At 44.7% G+C, this 24,442-nt stretch overlaps 1 protein-coding gene across 2 annotated transcripts in view; it reads right to left on the reverse strand.

Annotated features, from left to right (window-relative positions):
- The window catches only part of CAMKV (CaM kinase like vesicle associated), a 66,422-nt gene extending 47,647 nt beyond the window's left edge, over positions 1 to 18,775 (reverse strand). Inside the window, exon 1 of one of the 2 annotated variants that reach the window (XM_082214560.1) lies at positions 18,467 to 18,775. The gene's annotated coding sequence lies outside the window, so the exon portion shown is untranslated. Of the gene's footprint in view, positions 1 to 17,011; positions 17,125 to 18,466 lie in introns of those variants that run through there. The other variant, XM_082214561.1, reaches the window with a different exon arrangement.
- Positions 18,776 to 24,442: the final 5,667 nt, after the last annotated feature.

Here is a 24,442-nt window from a genome sequence, read left to right on the forward strand (position 1 = left end):
CTATTAGAGAATAATGGAACCGTAAGCCAAAACTTGCACAAGGAGATTACCAGGAATAAATCTTGCCAGGGAATTTGACAGCTTTTATTTTTCTGTAATTACAGAATTAGTGGCCAAGTAGAAGCAGGATGGTTTAATAGACCGGAATTTTATTACAGCATTTTGAGTGCATCTGAAGGGAGCCTCACTTGCAGAATTTGATTGTGTTGGCTTGAATAGGGTTTCCTCCAGATGCAGCATGTTATCTACACTCGTTTCTGATGAGAGGTTAATGCTTTCTGCTTCCATTGAACTCAGACATGACTCCAGGGACAGCCCCAAGGTTACAGGATAATGCTTAGCATTGATGCATAAGACTAAAGAAAAAGAACTTTAGCAGAGATCAGGGTTCAGCTCCAGCCCCATTAACATCTTCATTAAGGATGGGGAAGCAGGCATGAGAGGCATACTAATTCAATTTGTGCCAAAGACCAAATGTGAAGGCACAGGGACTAGCAGAAATACAAGTGTATTCAAAAGGCCAAAAGAGATGAGAAGTGATCTAGAAAGGCTGCCAGAAGAATCACTTGGGGGTTGTGTATATTTATTACTTATTCCTTTCATATACATATACCAGCCTGAAGATGACGAGTGAGACCTCGTCGAAACGTCGCACAGACACCCCGACTCTTACACGGGAAGACACCCGAAGACACCAAAACCTGCATTCCTGTACCCGTGAAAATCTACGAAAGCATATATATATATATATATATGCAGGTTTTGGTGTCTTCGGGTGTCTTCCCGTGTAAGAGTCGGGGTGTCTGTGCGACGTTTCGACGAGGTCTCACTCGTCATCTTCAGGCTGGTGCTTTCGGCTTCTTGTTACTGGAACAGAGCAGAATCTGGTGTTTGAGTTCCTATAAATACTGTTGAGGGGTGTGGTGTATAGCCTCCAACGTTCTGGGCAGAGAGGAAGTTCCTAGATTAGTGTGCCTCTTCTTCTTTTGTTCCTTAATTACTTGAGGGATATCTTGAGTGATTTCATGAGTGATATTCTGAATACCCAGTGGTATTCAGAATATCACTCATGAAATCACTCAAGATATCCCTCAAGTAATTAAGGAACAAAAGAAGAAGAGGCACACTAATCTAGGAACTTCCTCTCTGCCCAGAACGTTGGAGGCTATACACCACACCCCTCAACAGTATTTATAGGAACTCAAACACCAGATTCTGCTCTGTTCCAGTAACAAGAAGCCGAAAGCACCAGCCTGAAGATGACGAGTGAGACCTCGTCGAAACGTCGCACAGACACCCCGACTCTTACACGGGAAGACACCCGAAGACACCAAAACCTGCATTCCTGTACCCGTGAAAATCTACGAAAGCAAATATATATATATATATATATATATATATATTAATTTTTCAACAGTTTAAACACAACACTACAACACTACAGAAAACAAAAAACAACAACAATACAATACAATAGAAAAAACACTACAAAACACTAACACAAACAACTAACAAAACAAAACAAAAACCATTTAAAACACAATCCAATTTCAATATCTTATCTTTCATTCACTTATTTCCACGACCTCCTCACACCTCCCTTATATTTATACCATCCTTCAATTGCATTCCCAGGGCAGTTTTACGAAAAAGAACAATTAAAACACAACTACAACAACAAAATCAGCTAAAAGCTACAACCTTATAAAAGCAGCATAAAACAATGAGCTGTATTCTAAAAGAAAGGAAAACCCCCCACATCTAATAACACCAAGAAAGTGAAAATGACAAAAAAGTGCCAGGCAAACCTTCTGGAAAGAGTATTCCGGAACTGGGGCACCACCACTTAGAAGGCTCTCTGGTATCCACCCAACTCACTTTTGATGGCGAGAGCATTCACAGAAGGGCCTCCATAGAAAAGCAAATATAGAGACTGATGGTCTGAAGCCATGAGGAGCTTCAAAAGGTAAAAAAGAAAAGAAAAAAGAGCATTTTGAACTGAAATGAGTGTGAGCCAGTGCAGTTGGCATAACACAGGCATAATATTATAATATTATGATTATAATATCCAGCCAGCAATCTAGTAGCTGCATTCTGCAGCAGAAAGCATAGTTCAGAGGCAACCCCCAAGTATAGTGCATTATAGGAGTGTAAGCCGAAGTTATCAAAGCATGAATAATGGCACATGGCTATCTCCAGGTAGGGTCAAACCTGGAATAGCTAAGCTGGTAAGAGGCACTCCTTGCCACAGAAGCAACTTGTAGCTCTAACAAGAAAGATGGATCAAGGAGAACTCCCAAGCTGCAAACCTGCTCCTTCGGGGGGAGTGCAATTTAGTCTAGTGTAGGATCACTCCCCTGGGCAAACAAACCACTATACACAGCACTTCCATCTTATCTGGACTGGACGTCTGCTTATCGCCCTTATTTTGGGGGAGAGGGGCAAGGCTACTCCGAGGTATACAGATGTACCTTGGAAGTCGAATGGAATCCATTCCAGAAGTCCGTTTGACTTCTAAAATATTTGGAAACCAAGTTGTGGCTTCCGATTGGCTGCAGGAAGCTCCTGCAGCCAATCGGAAGCCGCATCAGATGTTCAGGTTCCAAAGAACGTTTGCAAACCGGAACACTCACCTCCAGGTTTGCAGCGTTCGGGAGCCAAAACATTCTACTCACAAGGCATTCGACTTTTGAGGTACGACTGTATTGAAAAAGACTGTCAATATGTAGGGGTAATTTGTGTAACGGCCAGTATAAAAGCCCAGGGATATGTTTGAAGAGCTATTTTGCCTATACAGTCATACCTCATGTTACGTCCGCTTCATGTTACGTTCTTTCAGGTTATGTCCTGCGGCAACCCGGAAGTACCGGAAAGGGTTACTTCCGGGTTTTGCTGCTCGTGCATGCACAGACGCGCAAAATGACATCACGAGCATGCGCAGAAGGGGTGAATCGCAACCCGTGCATGTGCAGACGCACCACTGTGGGTTGTGTTCCTTTCATGTTGCGAACGGGCCTCTGGAACGGATCCTATTCGCAACCAGAGGTACCACTGTATAAGCAACCTCTCTCCCCCCCCCTCTTTCTCACCCCCCCATCTATCCTCAGTGTTTCACCATTCTGTTTGAAACAAGACTTAGCAAGTGGGTGTGGCAGACAATGGTGCAAAATGGGAGGATTGATTAATAATGGCAAAAATGACACAGGGCTAAGAAGGTTCACACCCTGTGGATTCCAAAGGATGTTGGATGTGGTGAACATCTGTTCAATTCAGTAAGATTGTTAAGCAAGAGTGCATCATCAGGATCAATTAACACAGAATTTTTAAAGACTTAGTTTACTTTTGGGAGATCTGGAGCAGGGGCAGCCCAGCATTAGGCAGAGCAGGTCCATCTAGACGGGGTGTGTGTGGCAGCGGTCGGGATTGCCATCTTGTCTTTCGCCTCAGGCAACAAACTGCCTTGGGTTGGTCCTGATCTGGAGAACACACTCTAACTTTGTAAATTTAAAGGGGTAGAATTCACTCTTGCACTAGGCCAACTTCTGTTAGCACCAGCATTTCTGCTTCTGCTGATGGAATTATCTCCCCTCTCCTCCCCCTCCATGCTGCTCCAGGGGTTATCCCATCAGCCCAGAACCAATTTGGGGAGAGGACACATTGGGGAGAGGGGGAAAGACCCACTGCTCTAGCAGGATGCACTGTACTGGCTCTTACTAGCTCAACTATTTTATTGAATCTGGCCCAAGACAATTGTTGAACCACTGGGACAGTAAAACGATAGATTGCAAGACCGAAATCAGTCTTCCATTGCCCTAAAGCATGATTTGCTTTTAATTCACATAGTCAGGATTGCTCAGTTAGGTACTTCATCCATCTATGGGCTCGCTAACACTTCCGCTTATCCCGTGCCTAGAAAGCATGGATCCGAGTAGTTTCCCCAATTCCCTGCTCCTTTCCCAGGAAAAACTTTTTCTTTAGCTCTAAATGGGAACAAATGTCAATCTAGAGAAAACTGGAATTGCTGTTTGCTCCGACTGAGCTCTAAAGAGCGTTTCCCCAGGGGTGGGGGGGGAAAGCAGTGCGACCAGAGGAAGAGTGAATAAGCCCCATCTTTGTCTGGTTTTCTTTGGAAGTCTGGATTCTGCCGCTTCAGTCAGGGTCCACCCACTCCCTGCTCCATCCCCAGCTGCTGCTGCTGCTGCGCTAAAAATTTCCCAGCACTGCTTAGAATCCTTTAAAAGAAAAAAGAAAAAAACCCCCACTGCTTGCATTTCCAGGGATGAAATATAGCTGAAAAAAGAAAAATAACAGCCTGTGTCATTTTGCTAACGCGGAAGCATTCCATCATGAATGTGTGAAGCATCAGCCCTGCTGTACACAGCTCTACAGCTATTTCACCAGGGAAGCTGGGCTGCCTTGCCTCTCCTGAAAGACACTGATAAATCGAGGGACAGAGCTGTAAAAATGATCGGTGGCGGTGGAAGTCTAATCTAAATATTTATAGAGGAGAAGTCTTGCTGTAGCCCAGATGAGATCATAGGACTATCTACTGAAGATTGTGACATCCCTCTTCAGGCTACCTGGACCCAGTCTGAGCTCCTCATCTTTACCTTGAAATACCTCCCTTGCCCCTCCATCACCTGGCTGCTCTTATGTCATTTGCTCCTCTGCTTCATCACCCGCATAAGGTGGCCACATACCCTACTTTACAGTAGCGAGTCCTCCATTTGAAGGGTTGTCCAGTTCAAGTCCACCTTAAAGAAGAAGGGAGAGCAGGAGGATCTTGGAAGTTGCCCATCAGCACTTAGCACCAGGGGAGAAGGCTGAGTGGGCACACAGAGTCACCTGGTCACAGTCTTCCTCATTAGGCTAAGTGAGATGTATCTCTATTTAAATTTAACTAATTTGTATGCATTCTTCAAATCTGTATCCTCTGCTTTTACATCAGTTTCTCAAACTTGGGTCTCCAGCTGTTGTTGGACTACAACTCCCATCATCCCTAGCTAGCAGGACCAGTGGTCAGGGATGGTGGGAATTGTAGTCCAAAAGCAGCTGGAGGGCCAAGTTTGGGAATCCCTGTTTCAGATGATGCAATTTTCCTCTTTGGTCGCCCTCTCCCTCAAACACTCCCCCTTTCACCTTTGATGCCCCTTGTGCCTTGAGCAGCTTGCCAGAATACCTGTGGATGCTAACCTCCTCCAAAACCACCTTGTCCATGCAGCTTTTGACCCAACGCCGCTCGTTCCTACGCTCTCTAAAGCAACTCTTACTGTAACGAAGCCTAAGCACTCGTAAATGGAAATAGCGGCATATTCATCGGCTGTTTATCCCTCCCTCCATTTTCCTCTCCTTTGTCTGTTTCCCCCATGTCAAACTTTAGATCAGGGCTTGTGGCACCCACCGTCTCAATTTCTCAGGGGCATTCATACATATAAATTAGCATATGCAAATTTCATGCACATTTGGTTCACGGGTCTGTGCTGTGGCACCTAAGCAACTGGTATTCAAAGACATGGAAATGATTTTGTCTAAAACTATTTCCAAGTCGCCTGTAAGAACATCTGTGCTTCTTGCTAGCAACACAACAAGATGGAGACCCTTCTCACCACATGACAGGAGAGCAGCGTCCTATCTTTAAGTTTTACAGTCAGTCTGGGAGATTAATCAGCATGAGGATGTAAGGGAAAGGCACACTCTCTACCTGGTAGATTTCAGACACAAATGAGTGGGAAAGGATAAAAAACATTCAACTCTAAGGCTCTTTCTTTAAAATGATCAGCCCAACTGCACTCAGGGGTGGCCTGAGATGTTATGGCACCTGAGGCAAAGCACCCCCACAATAGTGTGCTTGTGGGATGCTCTGCAAGGGCTCCCCCTCAAGGAAAATTCCTTGCAGAGCCTTGCCACTGAGCGTGGAAGATTGGGCAGAATCTCCCTTCCTGCCCAGCAGCAAAGATGGGTGGCAGAATGCCTCCTGCCTCGCCAGCTCAGCGAGAAGGGAGGCGTTCTCCAGAGCTTTGCCTCTCCACCCCTAGGGGTGGGGGGAGACCGCTGGCAAAGCTGGGTGGCAGAATGCTGCCTCCGCCAAAGCCTCCCTTACCCGTGTTGCTTCTCCAGAGGCAGTGGGGCGGGCAGGGCGCTGCCTCTTGCATTTCCACCACCTGAGGCAGTTGCTTCACCCCGCCTCACGGGAGCGCTGGCTCTGATTGTACTCCAAATGGCAGCTAACTCTTTGTATTGTACCTGTGCTAAGACTGTAGTCCTATTCCTCACTTGCCTGGGAGCAAGCTCCCTTTAATATAGTGGGACGTAGCGCTGAGCAGAAATGCATTGGGTTGCAGTGTTCACTACTTTAATGCCAACATCCTCTACCCTGTGCAGATTTGCAAATCAAAGAAACTATCGTGGGCACCACATACACCAGCAACCAAGCACAGACTGCCAGCAAGTATATTGGCTATAATACAGTGCTTCTTTCAAGTCTAATTTCAGGGGGGAAAGGGGACCCTGCAGGCATCAAGGAAAGCTTCCATGGGCACATCTGCATCCATGGGTACCATTTTAGTGATCCTGGCACTACCCTCTAAATATTCCATTACATGCAGATGCAACAACAGACTGTGTAGGGGGCCTATGCTACAGTTAGGCCCTCCTATCTTACCCTCCCCTCCCAAATAAACCATCAAACATATGTAGTCCAGCACAACCATCGCAGCAGCAATGAATGCAATAGCTCCAGGAAGAATCTGTAAAGGATTCCTCTATTATCCCACAGCGATGCCACCACTTGTTAAAAGATTTTTATAGCTACTCTTACTATAATCCCAGTTTGCTGCCACCAAGCTGTCAAGGATTAACTCGTGTTATCCCACTCCACTTCAGCTCTTACGCCCCTTTACTTATTTGTTTGACCCTGTTTCCTCACTGCCACCATATATTTAAATTGCAAGCTAATGATAAACCTCTATTCACCCACTAATAGCTGTGGCAAAGCACGGTACGAAATAGTACAGGCACCACTTCCAAGTAAAACAATGTACGTAAGATGTCTTTTGTCTTTAATCAACAAATAATTAAAAATGGGCGGTCATGCTTAGCTTTAAATTTAATATATAATAAACTTAACTTGGCTGCTCTTACTATAAATCAGACTGTTCACTCTACCAGGTTGCTTTAACGTTAAAAAGATAATTCTGAGATATTAAGTTCTTCCTCTTGTCTAAACCAATACCTTATGATCCTGGCCACTCTTAACTCAGTGCTTGCTTTGACAGAATGTAACTCAAAGTCCAGCCAACTGCAGCCCTATTGTGGAAACTTTTTACCTCTTACCATCTCCTAGGAGCAAGTAAAGGTAGCATATAGACAGGTAACTCTGTACATTCCACAATGTGAATTCAGATAAAAGCAAAACCTTTACCTCAGAAAACCTCCAATAAGTATACAAATGCAATTTTTCTACAGGATCACATCTTCCCTTGCTGCAAAATATTGCCATTATAGTGCTATGAAGAGAAAATATCTATTATTATTATTATTATTAACTATCCTTGAGAGGGACTAATTTTTTGGGCCGATGTGTAAGAAGTGATAAACAAATGTGCATTTATTGCCCTAAAATCTGCTAACGTGGGAAGGCACACATTGCGTACACTACTACTCTGTGTATGCAGGTGAGTGCAAACAATGAATTTGGCATATCAGTGGAGGTGGAGGTGAGGAGAGAGAGGCTTGGGGCCCCAGCACTGACCCCATACTGGAATTTCCTCACTCTGTTTCTTTGAACAGATGCTCCTTGCTGGTATCCCATCCACATGCTGCTGTCTCAACTTTGCTCTGAGAGTTCAGAGGAAAATAGCAAGAGGCAGAGGCAGAACACACACGAACCCCTCCAAAATAGCCTGTACCAAATCTAATGGCATTGCTAACATCAATCATAGGCGCACCAACAGGGGAAAAAAACCACACCATCAAGTTGGATGCTAGGCAGTACTAAGGAGAGGAGTAGCAGAAAGATGCTGTTTTATAAATCAGCAGCTTGTTCTTACTTCAAACACTGCCTTCCGTTACTGTTCTCCTGGGCTTAGCAGCAAGAGAACATGCTGAGAAAAGGCAGCAGGAACACTGAGAGTCATCAGGGCAATGTGGGGAGAGATGATTACATACAAGAAGGAGAATTACCACTGCTCTAGCAATGGGCTGGTTCAAGTTATTTTGGCACCACACTATAGGCCAGTGTGCCTCAACCAGGTGCCATCCAGGTGTTTTGGACTACAACTCTCATCAGACCCAGTCAACCGAGGCTGATGGAAGTTGTAGTCCAAAACACCTGCAGGGCATCAGGTTTGGGGAGACAAAAATGGGGCATTAACAGAGTTACTGAATTAGCAGGGAACTTCATCAGAGGACAGGCTTTTAAGAAGTATTGTGTAATTAGTAACCACACACACTGGAGATTTGTGGTTGCTGTTTCGAAACTCAAACTGTGGGGGGCACTGTTAAGCGTAATTGTTTAATTGTAAATGGAAAATAGCTCTGTATGTGTATTGCTAAAAGGAGCATGGAAATTTCCAGTGAAGCTCTCTGAGCACCAAACAGGCTGATAATTAACTGAGAATGTATCTCTGCTACTCTCTCATGTGCTGTTTAACTTAGATTACATGGGAGGGGTATTCAGTTGCAAATCTCCATTTTGTGGGAGTTGTCTTTGTTCTCAAGCCACCTTGCACTGATGATTCTCTCCTGGAGAGAACAGCCTCAGGCTGCATGGAGAGAAATAACTTTGATTTCAGTTCTGTTTGGAGTAATTTTACATTTCTAAGAAGATGTACATTTGCTTCGACAAGCACATGGTTTTATGCAACTATTTGAACGTATCGCTATTGTTGTAAGTCTGTTTTGAAGAAAGTTATTAAAGCTTTGGAACCATATTTTTGGTCTGGACAATTTTTATTCCAAGAAGAGTCATCCTATTGCTCCAAATGTGCAATATTAATAACTGCAAGAGGCACACCTACCCCCACCTAGCTCTCATGGTTGCTGAGAGAATTCTCTCTGGGCTTTGCCTTTCCTTCCACCGCCTTCTGCATGACTGCCACATACAAGGATTGGGGGAAAGGATGGAATTGGCAGCAGCTGCTTAGCAAGTGATCCCGGCGCCTAACAGCTGTGCCAGAGAGGAAGCAAGAACAGTACGCCCTGACTGTGTTCCCTCAATCCTCCAGATACTACCTGGTCTTCAGCTAGGTCTAAATGTTACACTTACCACATTGCTAGGTGCCAGTTTAGAAACTGGAGTGTAATGTTGACAAGTGTGGTGTTTGCTCTGCATCAGGAATGGGGAACCCATGGCCGTTCAGATATTGCTGGGCTCCCAACTTCAATCAGGCCCATCCAGCATGGCCTGGTGTTAGGGATACAGGCGTTGGAGTACAACATCTGGAGGCCACAGGCTCTCCATCTCTGCTACATAGTAGTCTACTGTGGTGTGTGTGCGTGTGTGTTGTGGAAGCATCATATACCAAGAGAGGTATATGAAAGGTTGCCTATTGTTTCCATAGATTCTTCCTTTAATTAATATAGCTACCTTGCACAGGCAGACCTTGGACTCCCTTCCCTTTGTGCAAGTGCTTTTACAGACCATGATAGGTAGCAAGAGGGCTAGAGTGTTTCCATAAGCTTGGCCTTCTGGCCACGGCACAAACCGCTCTGGCAGACAAATAAAAATTTCTTCCGTGCCATGTCCCACGTGATGTTTCACTTCCCACACAATTAGAACAGCATGCCATGCTGAGCTGGAAAGCGGGAGACTCAACACACCACCCGCACATGATATGCACATTACAGACAAGTAAAGGCATGGCGTGAAAACTCCAAATGTCGTGGAGTGATGGTACCATTTAGGCCTGGCCTTTGCCCGCTCTTCCACTTGAACCTGAGACCTGGGGAAATGCCCCGCCATCCCAGTTTGAGAAAACACTAGTAGTTATTCAGAATAAATATCCATCTTCCACTCCTCCGAGGAGCTAAGGTTGCACAGAGACTCTGAAACACCCCCAGCCCAATCAAACTGGTTTTCAGGTTTATTTGAAAAAAGCCCTGACATATAAGAATGTGTAAGTATGTAGAGCAACCATAGTGACTAGCCCCAGGTTGCCCAGTGAACTTCATGGCTGAGCAGGGATTTAAATATAACACTCTTTAACTGAGTTATCACTTTGGGTCTCAATTAACTTGAAAATAAATCAGTCTATCTTCAGGAAAGAACATGAAAACCTTTTTTTTTAACAGAGCAGTGTACAAAAACAAAACACTGGAGGCAGGCAGGCAACTTAGTATACTTTGTAATGCGAGTCATAACTGAATCACGTACCTCAGGAGAACAAATGAGCTTGAACAAAGCAATTGACATTTATAGTCTGAACATAAAAGTCCTAAAATGGAATCAGTTTTCCAAGAATCAGTTGAGTATATCAGCGAAACATGCTACAAAGTGGAATAAATGAGCCCACCCTCCCTAAATCACACACAAAAGATTCCGGTCACAGCAAAAGGCTTTAGATCTGTTGCATATAGGTTGTTCCTATCTACTTCGTGTTTCCCCATGGCAGGTTTTTTGGGGGACGAATGTAGCATTCTGTCACACTTCGCCAACATTTGTACCACTCATTATGCCAATATATTGACTTTGATTGAATTTAAATGGCTGAGTGCTTCATGAAGGAGTTCTTAGGGGGGTATTTTCCTTAAGATCAGATCAGATGCCGGCTGGCACATTTGATCTTCAGCCATGTTTATAAATTATCTGTACCCAAGAGAGAAGCCACTTTAAGTTTGACTGTTTCATTTCAAATAGCTGCATGCCCTTAGATTTGCAAATCTGGCTTCCCTTTGGACCTCTTTTAACAAGTTGTAATGAGTCACTGCAGCCAGAATTCCCAGACCCAGAGCACCTGCCTTGAACAAGTGTGAATCCTGTATCACAGGAAATATTTTTTTACAGGGAGGTGAGCAATCAAATAGACCTTTTTGATCTTGAACTACCATAAGCACTCCAGCCTGCATCCTGAAATCCACGGACATAAAGTCCACTTGTGAATTATGCTTGTGATTTGTGAACTATCATTTCAGCTAAAATAAACATTTCCTCAAAGTGTCTTGTGACACCTTATCTAATAAGGCATTTGTTTTTGCTGTAACAAAAGTCATATCACTACCCCACTGGAATTTTCCAAACAAAACATGGTCACCTTTATGCACCCATCACATTCCATGCAGGAGTCATCCCTGTGGATTATGTCTTACATTGTTTGTTGCCAGGATTGGGTGAGAAGAAAAGGCACAATCCACTTCTATAGACTTTATGAAGACAGAGGCTCTGCAGGCATCAAATATGTAACATGCTACTAAGCAAGATTGCTGTTGGTCATCATAACTAGAGACATTTTGCTGCCTGGCAGAAAATCCAAGTGGTGATCCCATTTTGGGAAATGTATCAAACTAAGATATTGATTGACATTTTGCTTTTCTGTACCAGTACCCTAAAAATCTGCCATCTGATGTCCTAGTAGAGCTGATCCTAAGTGGGAACTTTGCTTATCTAAGGTTCAGTTCCAATGTTAAACTGCAGTTTCAGAGATAGGAGCAAAAGGTTTCATTGTGAAGTGTCAGAGGCCAGACCCCCTCCCTGAGTGATGGCTTTCCCCTAGAACAGTGGTTCACAAAGGGTGTGGCACGCCACATTGGTGTGGCAGGAGAAGATGGCAAGTGTGGCAGTAAGATTCAAGGACAATCAAAGAAACATTTCAACATGTCAGTATAGTATAGTCTCAAAATAATTTTAAATATGTCCACACCTCTCTTCAAGGACATTGGCTATTCTTCTACAGTTCTCCATGACATATCGTTCTGAACAGGGATTTTCAATTCTGACAAATATGAAAGATCAGAAAAAAGAAAAGAGCTTCTTTGTGTTAATGAGCAGACAAGAGTTTGTTTGTCTCAAATTAGACCTAATATAAATGAGATTACCTGGCAAAAGCAAGCTCACACCTCTCACTGGGAATGATTCATGATCTAATGTAGCTGCATTGTTTTTATACTTTCTGCATGTCCCATGATCGCATTATAAAGTAGTTGTGTTTTATGTTATAAATCAAGCACTGCGAGGAGTTGTTACTTTTTGCTTTCCAATGTATTTCTTATCAATAAAAAAAATTAAGTGAGAGGCGCAAGCAAATTTTTATTCTGAAAATGCGGCCCAGGGAAAAAAGCTTGAGAACCACTGCCCTAGGAGGAGGGAAGCCAACAGCATTACTAAATTCCAAATTCTCAGGGCTTCATAGGGATCCTCTCAAGTGGGCTAACTATATGAATAAAGAGCAATTGCCTAGACAATTAAAAATGGGCTGTTCTCCTTAGTTTAGCCCTTTACCATATGTTTCCTTGCATATTAATAAACCAGGATGGATCAATGTTGAAGCATATATAATTAATGAATTAACCCTTTCCCAACATCTCAATAACAGAACAGGCAAGCAGACAGATATGCAGATTACTGACATGCATGTATATCTGCATCTTCCGCAAGTCACGTCTTTTCAAACCCTTCTGCCCTGCTCTCCCCCTGCCTAGGCAAAGACCTATCTCTGTCAGGAACTCAAGCATGCCAGCAAGGCCAGGCTGAGCTGGTGGTTTTCACACCAGGTGCCGAGATAGCACACAGACTTGGCAGTATCTGAACAGACCCACAACATTAACTGTTCACAGATTGGGCGCCAAGATGGCTTTCCTCTGCTTCTCCTTGAAGGCTTTGATTCTCCATTAAATGGGAAATGATGAGGTGGGCAATAATCCGACCCAAGTGGTCCATACATGGGTGACCTCAAGACTGGACTCCTGTAATGCCCTTTATATGGGGCTGCCCTTGTATGGGGTCCAGAAGCTGCACCTAGTGCAGGATGAAGCAGCCAGACTGCTCACAAGAGCAAATTACTGGCAGCATGCTATTCTGCCAAGAGATATGCACCGCTTGCTGATTTGCTATCATGCCAGGTTTAAGGTCCTTGTGTTAATTTACAAAGCCCTAAGCAGCTTGGACCCAACATTACCTTAAGCACTGTCTGATTCCTTATGCTCCACCTCTGCCAATGAGATCCTCTGATGGAGAACTTCTGGTGTTTCTCAAGCCCTTGAGGATCAGCTGGAACTCTCTACCTGTAGAGTTTTGCAAGGAACCATTCCTGCCTTCTTTCACACATCTTCTGGAAACTGCTGTTTATAGACGGGCCTTAACAATACGATAGCCTCTTGCCAGTATAGACACGACAGATCTCAAGAGACCATTGGTTTGACTTTCTGTGATGCTTCCTATGTTCTTGTGTTCCCAGACACTTAGGAAAAGAACCAAATAAAACCAAGGATTGTTTCCCTACGTAAGTCAATCTGCTGGCAGCTATGTGGAGCAAATATCTCTCCCTGCCTGTGCATTTCTCTACCCCAAAGGGGTGCCAACAGCCGCTTCTACCAACTGAGGTTGGAGAAAGGGAATCGTTTTTAAAGAGTGTTTTGCAGGGGTTTTAGAGAGGCATCACCTCCCATTGCGAGCGCTGCCCACACGTTTTTTTTTTTACTCACTCTGAATTCTGGTCTTTTTTAAAAAAATAATACAGGAACTTGCAAAATCTCTTTAGTGGCTGCAGAAGTGGGATGAAATGTACCCACCGAAAGCAGCCACCTTTATTTCAAACCTCTTTCAACTGCGGGAAGAAAGCCCGTCTCCATCCTGAATCTATTCCTGAGCTGAAGGCTTTTCATCTCAACAGTGAACTCTGTCTGTGAAATGCGTCAAGAGCTCCGCATGCAGTATTTATCTTAAGCGCCTTGGGGGAAAGAAGGCACCCCAGGGCCATGAAAGCAAAATACACCAAGGTTTGTGAAGCTGAGCTACAGGTTTGGGCTTTAAAATAAATGAGGGGCAGAACAGGTCCTCCCCTCACCCTCCATTACAGTAGGAGATCAGTTGATCTGCACATGTGATTGAAGCCATTTTATGTGCCAACTGCACAATTCATCTGCATGAATACAACTCAACTGTCATTCACAATGCAGGATGATGGAGGAAGGGGATATATCAGAAAGCTCATGAAGTAAAAAAAAAAAGTGCAGCCAAACCTATGGAACCTAGGGACCAATCCTATGGAATCATAAGAACACAAAAAGATCCCTGTGGGATCAGACCCCAAGGCCAATCTTGTTCAGCAACCTGCTTTCCAGTGTGGCCAACCAATTCCCTACAAAAACCCTGCAAACCAGGACATGAGTGCAACACCACTCTTCCCACTTGTGCTCTTCAACAACTGGAATTCAAAAGCATTCTACCTCCGATACTGGATAGTAGTACACAGTCATTGTGGCTCATAGCAATGCTTAACCCCTTAATGAATAAATGTATGTGAAAGCACAAGTTGAAGGATCCAGGCAGATTTTGCAGAAAAGGCACACACTACCAGTTGACTTGCCCATTCCCGTTCACAAATCTTTATAAAACACATGTGAATTTTGAAAGATGACATGTTTTTCCACATGCCAGTTTGGATTTGAGCTGATAGGCTGGGAGGTGGGTTTGGGAAATTCTAGCTCTGCCAAGTCATAGATGATAGCTGAAAGGGCAACATGCAGACCATTCCAGGAATTGTGTGTGTATCTGCTGCAACGGCACTTGCTGGCTCAAGGGTTCCCCATCTCTCTCTGTTTACAAGGTGCCATGCCTAACATTGTACTTTTTTTAAAAGCTGTTTTCCACCCAACATAGGATTCTTTCTTATCTTGAGCCCAGATGCACTTGTGTTCATTTGCACCCAACTTTCAATTAACTTGAGTAAGACTAGGTGAGCCCTCTTTCCTTTTCAGAATGTAAGGGAGAAGGAGCAGATGTCCTGAAGCAGAAATCCAAAGAAAGGTTTGGCTTCCGGAAACTTTCCAGCATTTATAAAATATACCTCAAAGGACATTCTGTGGGGAGGATGTACTGGTTATGTATGTTATGAGTCTGCACCCATATGGCAGATTTTTCAGTAAGATCCACATTCATTGTCGCAGGAAGGTGCTACTGTTGCACAACTAATTCTTAAAGCTGCACTCCTATGCACACTTCTCAGAGAGTGAACCACACAAAAGACACTGGGCTAACTTCTGAGTAAACATGCATAGGATTGGACCACATATTACATTTTAAAAGTGCATCTGTGCAACCATTTTTTGTTTTGTTTTCTAAGCTCAGTCCTTAATAGATGAACCATTAAAGTGTTTACTTAAAAACCCCACTATATATCCTTTTGGTTTAAGGAATTCTGAGCTGAAGTGTCTTTTGGGGCACACAATCACTGTGAAGGCAGCAAATCCAACATAGTTCTGGGAATGACCAACAATGGGCATAGGCCACAGGGCTCCACAGGGAGGAATCAGAAGGGGCTCATTGGCAGCTCTGTGGAAAGTGAAACGTGACAGCAAGGGCCACATGCTTTAATAAGTAGACCAATTATCTAAAACTTTCAGGAGCCAATTGTAACCAGAGTGTAATTTTTAATCAGGCGACTTCAGATTAATGCCACACTTGTCCACTTTTGAGAATATTTTGGTTCTAGTATGTAACTGTAACTCATCTCATCCTGTTAATACCTTTAAGAGTCACAAGTGAAAAATATTAAAGACAGTCTTTTTAAGAACAAGTGGTAGCTCTTTGGCACCTATTAATTATGTTTTATAATATGAAAACTCAATCAAATTATAACTAGCTATAGTTAATCTGCTAATTAAAGAGGCAGATGATCAATCAACTAAAAATCCTTTAATTGGTTCACACTGCTACTGATAACGAAAACAGTGCATGTCATTTGCAGCTGCTGGGACCCGAGGCCTAGGGGTGAGCCCAAACGGAGTTCTCTTACTTTTGTTTACAAGGTTTGCTCAGAGTCGCTGAGCATTTGGGGAGGCACAGAGGTGGAAGGAGTCTTCTTCTGCAACTCCAATATCCCTAGCTCAGTCAAATGATGCTAATATGGCAAAGGTAGGAAAAGAATCCAATACGAATTGGCAGGAAAGGGATCTTCTGTTTCAGATGGCATAGTTTCCTCTTTAGGGTGCCAACAGGCATATGAAGTGAGATCCACCCTCTTCAGCATGTATTAATTAGCCCTTCTTGTGTCCCTAGTTTGACATGGTGTTCCACATCAAGTAATCCAGTATGTTTAAGGCGGATGTGATTTTAGGATATGGCAACAGGGCTCTGAAAAAGCACATATAAGCAGGAGGCCTCTGAAATGCTTCCCACCCTGACTGCGAATGAATTTAAAATATCCCAATACAGGCATCAGTTTGAGGGTTTAAAACAAAAATAAAAAATGGGGATCTTTTATCTTGGCTAGTCACAATGTTTATGGCTGTGGAAGGCAGAGATTTACAGAGCTGGTCCAAAACAATGCCAGATGATATTTACACCCCGCTCCAAATATATATCTATAAAAGAGGTTTTCTTGCTGAGTTGTTTTATCCGTGCTCTGGAGCCCTAGTCAAAAAGGCTGCTCTGTTATTAAAAAATGAACTCTAAGTTCTGTACGGATCTTAATAATGTTAACTGGATATGAGCGCATATAGGGGGTATTCAAAAGCCTCAGCAGCCACCCCTTCGAATCTCAGATTATCTGGTGATTAAATAAAACAGAGAGAAACCCAAAGCCAGGGCAAAGGAGTTGAGCGCGCCTCCTTCCTTGCGGATGAGTTCCGTTTGCTAACGCAGCCCCGCGGGCGCTCTTCTGCGAACCACAGCGAACGCTGGTGGCGCTGCGCACTCCAACCCCGGGAGTTTCTGTAACGAAGGACAAGAAAGCGAGGGACACGCCGTAGCCCGAGGAACACACATGCGAGAAAACGCAGGTCGAGCTTCCCACCCACAAGGCCAAGGGAGGCAGACAGCATCTCCACCCGGGCAACAAAACAGAATCGCTAAACTTACAAGATGCCTCCCCAAGCACCGTCTAAGCGCAGATCCTCTAGTCTATGGAGATCGTTCCCTTTTTAGAGGCATCTTTAGCCTGGATCTGACTCGAAGCATAAAAACTCCTGTTCTCAAAACAACACCCCCCCCCCGCACTCTCCAACCTGCAATTAAGACAGAATCTTTTAGTTGTGACATTCGCTGTTGTCATGGAAATAAGCGCGAGAGAGCGAGTTGATGGGCGGGGAAAAGGAAATCAAAATAGCAGAATCTGCCCGGGGAGAGGGGGAGCGGGCGGCAGCGAGAAAGAGTTGATGTGTGCGTGTGAAATTACAGTTGCTAATGCCGGCTAATGCCACCAGCTCCAGTTGGGCTTTCGCAGATTGTCCCATCCAGACTAGCCAGCAGCACCAACCTTTTCTCGAGGCACGAAACTTGCAAGCGCATAGCTGCAACCTGTACGTTGCTTCCACCAGCCCCGTGCGCGCGCATGGATTGCTGGGGAAAGTGAAGCCGAGGAAGCTTTGCCTCCTCTCTCTGCCACGGGAGTAAAGGAAGGCGAGAAGGACCCCGAAAGAGTCTCAGTGGGAGGAGGGGACGCCTGACTCTGAAGCAGACCCCCCCGCGCGCGCATCTGCCGCGTGGCCAGCCCGAATCCGAGCTGCCCCTACCCCGCGCCTCCATGGCTCTCTGCGCAAGGCTGGGAAGCCAGCCTCGCCGAGTCTCTCCCATGAGAAGCGCGCAGACGACGACAGCACCTCCCGCCCCACAGGGGGCGACGTGCCTCTTTCTGCCCCGAGCCCAAGCGAGAATCCCCGATCGCCGCGGGAGAGGGTGGGCGCGCGCACCTAGCAGCAAAGGGAGCAGACGCCAGTTCCTTTTGCAGCAGCTGCAGATCGACTTCCACGTGGGGTCTGAGCTTGCTTCTTTTCTTAACCCTCCGCCAGCCTCCTGACTCCACCGCCCCCGTCCCACTCTGAACCCCCTTTTTGCACGCGGACCCCCCTCCAATTAACATTTGAATGTGTGCGCGCGCTCACTGCACGGGCTGGGGAAATCAAGACAGCGCGAGTGGGTGGGTGGGTGCGGGAATGAAGATCCGCAATTACTCAGCTCGGAGTCACTTTGCCGAAGTGAAGGTGCAGCGCAGAAACACTCCGAGCAATTCACGGCAGCAACGAAGGGGAGCGTTCGCGCGCAGCCCGGTCGACCCCACAGGTTGGATCGCCGCAGGGAAGCCACTTTCCCCCCGAGCTCCCGGCGGGACAGGCGGCTACTTCCCAACGCGCAACCTTTCCCCCTTACAGTCGCAGCCTCAGAACCCCGCAAGGGAAAGCTTGCCGACCGAGCTTCTTAAGGCACATGCCCGGGTGTCTTCCCAGCCGTCTCCGGCGCCAAGGCTCCAGCAGGGGCCCTCCTCCCCTCGCCTCACTGCAGCAAGCCATGGGGGCCCCGCACCGCGCCAAGACCCACCTGCAAATCTGCTCTGCCGCTGGAAGGGATCAGAGGGGTGGGAAGCGTTCCGGTGGCGGCGGCGGCGGGGGGAGCTGCCCTATTTCTCGCAACGGGGACTTCTCGCCCTCCCCGTGGTGATCGGCCCTCCTCAATAGCCCGCCCGGCTCTTCCCGGGGCGAGGGTGGCTGCAGGGTTGCAAGGCGAGATGTGGCGTCCGAATCCGCCGTAGGATCCCGTCGACTGAAGATGGAGCCGAGAGCGCTCGGTGCTCCGCGGCTCCTCGCAAGTTGAGCATCTCAGTTGAGTTCCAAGTGGGAAAGTTACAAAGGATGAAACTGACAAGGGCCCGCCCAGGAAGGGTGGGGCCACGGGCGGCTGACGTCACCCGGAAACTTTACGCCCCTCCCACTACTTTTAACAATTGATTCTGGGCCCTGCCCGGGTTAGCTTCTCCAGGTCCGGGACAAAATCATCTCCCAGGCTGGTTTAGAGAGGGGAAACTAGGAAGACGCGCATCATATTCTAAACCAACCTGATCTGTCCCAAGAGAAAAACCTTTCCATGAAACTCTGTTCATTACAGTGACGTATTTCATGTTTTCCCCGTAGTTTAACCTGTATAATATACGACATTTGTAGCACCCCAGAGCGATAGAATATGCTAGTACGTATCGTACACTTTTGTCACACAGCGCTGGGATTCGTTGCATGTTCATTACATCGGGACTGAACCCCGTCATCAACCGAATAGCAAACCAGAGACAGATATAACAGGAAAAGAATCATCGGTGGCACATTAGGCTTAATGGTGAAAACTATTTTTGGATATGGTTGCGAAACGGCATTCTTGTTGCAAAAGATGTAATTGTATACCTAAGGGAGGCTGGAGAATAAGCATTTGTCTCGCTGATTGACATTCTCCCCTTTAGAGACACACAGTTGGCAGGCTAGCTGTCTAAAGTCTTACCTTCCCTGAGTCCTCTGCAATACATATTGCAGGCTTCAAAAAGAAGAGGTCTCATGGGCATGACAAGTTTGATTACGATACGCACCTGAAATCACGCCCTACAGGGATTATCCCAGAATAACAGTAAATTGCTTCCTTTTTAACTGATTTATGTAGACAGAGAAGGCGTAAAAGAGAGGTGAATGCAAGGAAAAGAGATTCATTGATGGGCAAGAGCTTTCTTCCCATATCATGTCTTTATTGCCCATGCCCATGTATTGTGGTTGATATCCTGGACATGTGGATGCTCAGAGTATGCAGTTCACAACGCTGCAGTGACCTGATACATTATGCTTGGCTAGAAGATCATGGGATTCACTTCATGTGCAGTAAGGCTGCAGTTGAGCAGTCCAACACAGTGTGAGTGTTGCAGAAAAATATATATCCCAGGTTCAGTTCCTGGCTTTTCCACGTTGGGCTGGGAAAGAACCCTGTCTGAAACCCTGAAGAGCTACTGCTAGTCAGTGCATTCTGGGAACAGGGAACCTGTGGACTTTCAGATATTGCTAGACTACAGCTCCCATCATCCCTGACCATGGGCCAATGTGGCCAGGGCTGATGAGAGTTGGAGTCCAACGTCTTCCATAGGGACACAGTAGACAATGCCTACTGATGGTGATGGACTGTTTCTCTTGGTACGAGGTGGCTTCCTGTGTAAAGAAACCAGAGGCGAGGCAGTTCATTTCCAAGAATGAATGAAAAGATTTGATTAGAACTCCAGTTACCTGCCAGCCAGCTCACAAACATGACGTTTGCAGACTTCTCCAGATACTCTATGATTCTATGATTCTATGACATTACAGGATTGTTCATGAGATTTTCTGTGCAGGTTACATATTCTTCAGGGTTGGTTTTTTTAAAAGGTTTCATTGACATGACTGAGTTGTTTCCAGCACTGTTAATATAGACACACATAATATTTCATGTTATTCGTGTGCATAGACCTGATGACTCATTACAATTCCATCAGCTCATACCTAGGCTTGCTATACTATGTGTTGATGAGACTGGGACTTAGCAGCAGCTTCCTGATGGAAAGTTAGCATTACAAGGAAGAGAAACATTGGAAATAGGGCCTTAGTTGACAATTAAGGAAAATCCATGAGGCGCACCAGTGTTAGCTATATATTACAAAGTAGGGCATGGAGGCACACAGGTGGTGTGGATTACCTGGGGCCACACATTCAGTTTTACGATTTATGGCCAGAGACCGAATTGTACCTGCAAGTGTTTGTGAGCCAATTACTAAATTACACCATTACTTTGCTCTTAAATCAGGGGCTGCACATAATCACATTTTGCAACTCTCTAGAAATGGCATTCTGTTAATCATTCTACTTCAGTAGCACCCTGGGATTTACAGGGTGGCTGTGGCCTGCTTGCCTATACGGAAAATGGATGCCTATCAGAGGAACACACTTGTCCGAATAATATATTTTTGACTCTGCAGCAAATTAAAATATACACCGTGGTACCAATTCTGTGTTACTAGTCATAGCACAATCCATCTCTACAAGGGACTTTCTGGGCAGCAGACCAGTTCTTATTTGTGCTGCATGCTGAGCACTGGCAAAACGACACAGTGAAGGTAACAGCAGCACACCTCTCTCAAAAATGGGTCTCATCAGCTGTCAGGGATGATGGCTGCTGTTTGGGAGTTGGAAGACGCAACCTCCATATCTGCTTCTGACACCATGCACTGTCACTGCACTGTGTGCAAGAAGGTATTTCACTAGTTGCACAAGACAGAATGGGGCTGAATGGTCTAGAGGGGTCCCACTTCCAGTGAGTCCCATTCTCTTGCATTATGGTGCAGTGATGGGTGCAGAGGGTGGAGCACCCTACTAAATGTAATTAATGTATGATTCTTACAGCATTTTCCTTTGATTCCTTTCTGCTGGAATGGGTTTGTGCAGGAGTTTCAGTTTTCATTTTGAATTCAAAAGTTTTCTGCCCTGCAGAACTGCAGACAAAAAACCGCTTTTGGAAATGTGACCTCTAAAGTGTGAAGCGCCCGATGGAAAAAGGGAAAAGAGAGGACTCAATATAATTTTTTGATTTGCAGTGAGGGAGAAGGACTTAATGCATAGAAAGCTAATGCTATTCTAGGTTGCATCAACAGAAGTATAGTGTCCAAATGAAGGTAAATAGCAGTACCGTACTTGGAATACTGTGTCCAATTCTGGGCGCCACAATTCAAGAAGGACGTTGACAAGCTGGAACGTGGGCAGAGGAGGGCAACCAAGATGATCAAGGGCCTGGAAACTAAGCCTTATGATGAATGGTTTAGGAGGTGGGTATGTTTAGCCTGGAAAAGAGGAGACTGAGAGGAGATATGCTAACCATCTTCAAATATCCAAAGGATTGTCACATGGAAGATGGGCCATGCTTGTTTTCTACTGTTCAGGAAGGGAGGACTTGAGCCAATGGCTTCAAGTTATGAGAAAGGAGATTCCGACTAAACAGCAGGAGGAACTTTCTGACAGTAAGAGCTGTTCGACAGTGAAACAGGCTCCCTTTCAATGTCGTAGACTCTCCTTTCTTGGAGGTTTTTAAGCAGAGATTGGATGGACATCTGTTATGGATGTTGAGTTGAGATTCCTGCATTGCAGGGGATTGGACTAGATGACCCTTGAGTTCCTTTCCAACTCTACAATTCTGTGACATTAATATACATTTAAACCTTGCCATTAGTAATATTGAGGCTATAGCCATACTGATTTTATGCCAGAACAGTTGCTCCAGTGACTTCTGTCTCGAGGGCAAGGCAAATATGCTTTGGATGATCCCGATTTCAAAGCAATAAGACACCTTATTTTTTAATCTTTCCCCTCTCTCTCTTTTTTAAAGAGAGCAAACTAGTTATTTTTAGAATCACCACAAAGATGAATGCTCACAGCTCCATGGGCTGCACAGCTTAAAAGTGCTGTACAATTACTTTTTATATTTAAAGAAGTCCATCTCTTTGTAGATAATGATCAGCCCCTGTCTCTATCTAGGCTTGGCATGCCAGAATTATAACCTTATCTGCCTCATGGGGTATACCAGTTTCAAACTGATGAAGGTGTGAAAGAACCTTTGCTCTGGGAGTAGCTTGTATCAAAAGATATTTACGATACAGTATTAATTCCTTGCCGACTATATATGTATATTTAATACAGCCAGATAAATGTGAGGGATATTGACCCGAGGTGTTTTAAACTGATGTCTCAGCACTCATCTAAGATGCTGTACTTTACTTTTTATTCCTTAGAAGGCATCAAAATTGGTGACCACTGGAGACGACCCACTAGTCAAAGTAATCCTCAGATGTTTTCTTTCTGATAAATATGTTCTTGCTTATAGACCATAGTATAACAGCCCTGATAATTATGCTTAGAGCAGGCATAGGCAAACTTGGCCCTCCAGGTGTTTTGGGACTACAATTCCCATCATCCCTGACCACTGGTCTGCTAGCTAGGGATCATGGGAGTTGTAGGCCAAAAACATCTGGAGGGCTGAGCTTGCCTATGCCTGGCTTAGAGGCAGGAAGGGATATTCCTTTTAGAACAGTCTTTGCCAACTTCCTGATGTTTGGGGCTACAGCTCCCATCATCCCCAGTCAGCATGCAATATTTTTTGTATCCTATCCCCCTTAAATGTTTGGAAAATATTGTATCCAATGTATACAAAGTAGCTTATATAAGTTATTCATTATTACAGATGGGGAACCTGAGGCTGAGAAATTAATCACTTCCCCAAGATTCTTCCATACATTAAAAATCTGCTTCTTGGCATTTGAGTGGAAGCTGTTTTAACAGGAACCATTAGCTTCTAGATTACATGTATATGTAGAAATACGTATCTTCAATTTTTTAATATTCATAATCTTAACATATATTGCAGGATAGCAAAAATACATCAAATTTATTATGTATTTTTCTATACCCTGCAGTATGTAATTTTGGACAGTGAACACCTATACTTTTAAAGCACACACACACACACACACACACACACACACGTGTGTGTGTGTGTGTGTGTGTGTGCATCTATTGGTTGTCCTTGTTGTATTTCTTACCACTTTTCACCATAAGGTCCATGGATGAGTTGCAATAATATAAAAAATACAATATTAAATATTAAAACCTATTGAAACAATTTACAGTAAGAAGAAGAGGGTAGCTCCAAAAAATATATTTCAAGTGTCAAGTGTAAGGAGATGTGGCTTCAGCATACAACAAAAACCATATACAGTATAATGAAGGTTCCAGATGCACCTCTGTGGGGAGGGAATTCCAAGGGCTAGGGGTTGCTACAGGCTGTCACCCCACAACTTCTGAGGGCAATGGGACTGCCAAGAGGAGCCCCTCCCAATCTTAAAACCTGAGAGAGCCTATAGAGGAGGTGGTCTTTCAGTTATTTGTGGCATACATGAACATAAACATATACATATATTAGCAAACTATTCCCCTCCCAATTTGCATACAGTTTCTTGCTTTTATACTTAGTTTAAATACACTCAGCAATGTACTGTATTTGAAATGTATGGATCCTGACGCTTTCCACAACAAACAACAATTTCATTAATCTTTCTGGCTACGAAAAGCACCATTTCCGAAGGAAATACATTGCCGTTATTTTTGTGCAGAATATTTAACTCCAGTAATACAACCATCCATTCTACCGTTATTGCCTTTTCCCCTCTTTCTTAGAAAACAATTGCCATACAAGCAAATGAGTAAGTAAAATCTGTCTGAAAGAGCTGTGTGATTTATTAAGAGATCAATGAGAATTTCTGTGCACCTGTTCTGTATTAAATATTACTTAATGGGAGAGAAAAATGCTTGCCCAAGGGAATCTCAATGAACATGTGTTTGTGCATGCGCGCACACACAGGAAGCTGTCTTGCGCATAGTCAGGCCACCATCTACAGTGACTGGCAACAGCTCTCCAGGGTTTCAGGGAGGGGTCTCACCCAGCTTGTGGGTTACTATATTCTTCGCTCTA

Source organism: Podarcis vaucheri (assembly GCF_965113315.1).
Source record: "Podarcis vaucheri genome assembly, chromosome: 2".
Taxonomy (NCBI): domain Eukaryota; kingdom Metazoa; phylum Chordata; class Lepidosauria; order Squamata; family Lacertidae; genus Podarcis; species Podarcis vaucheri.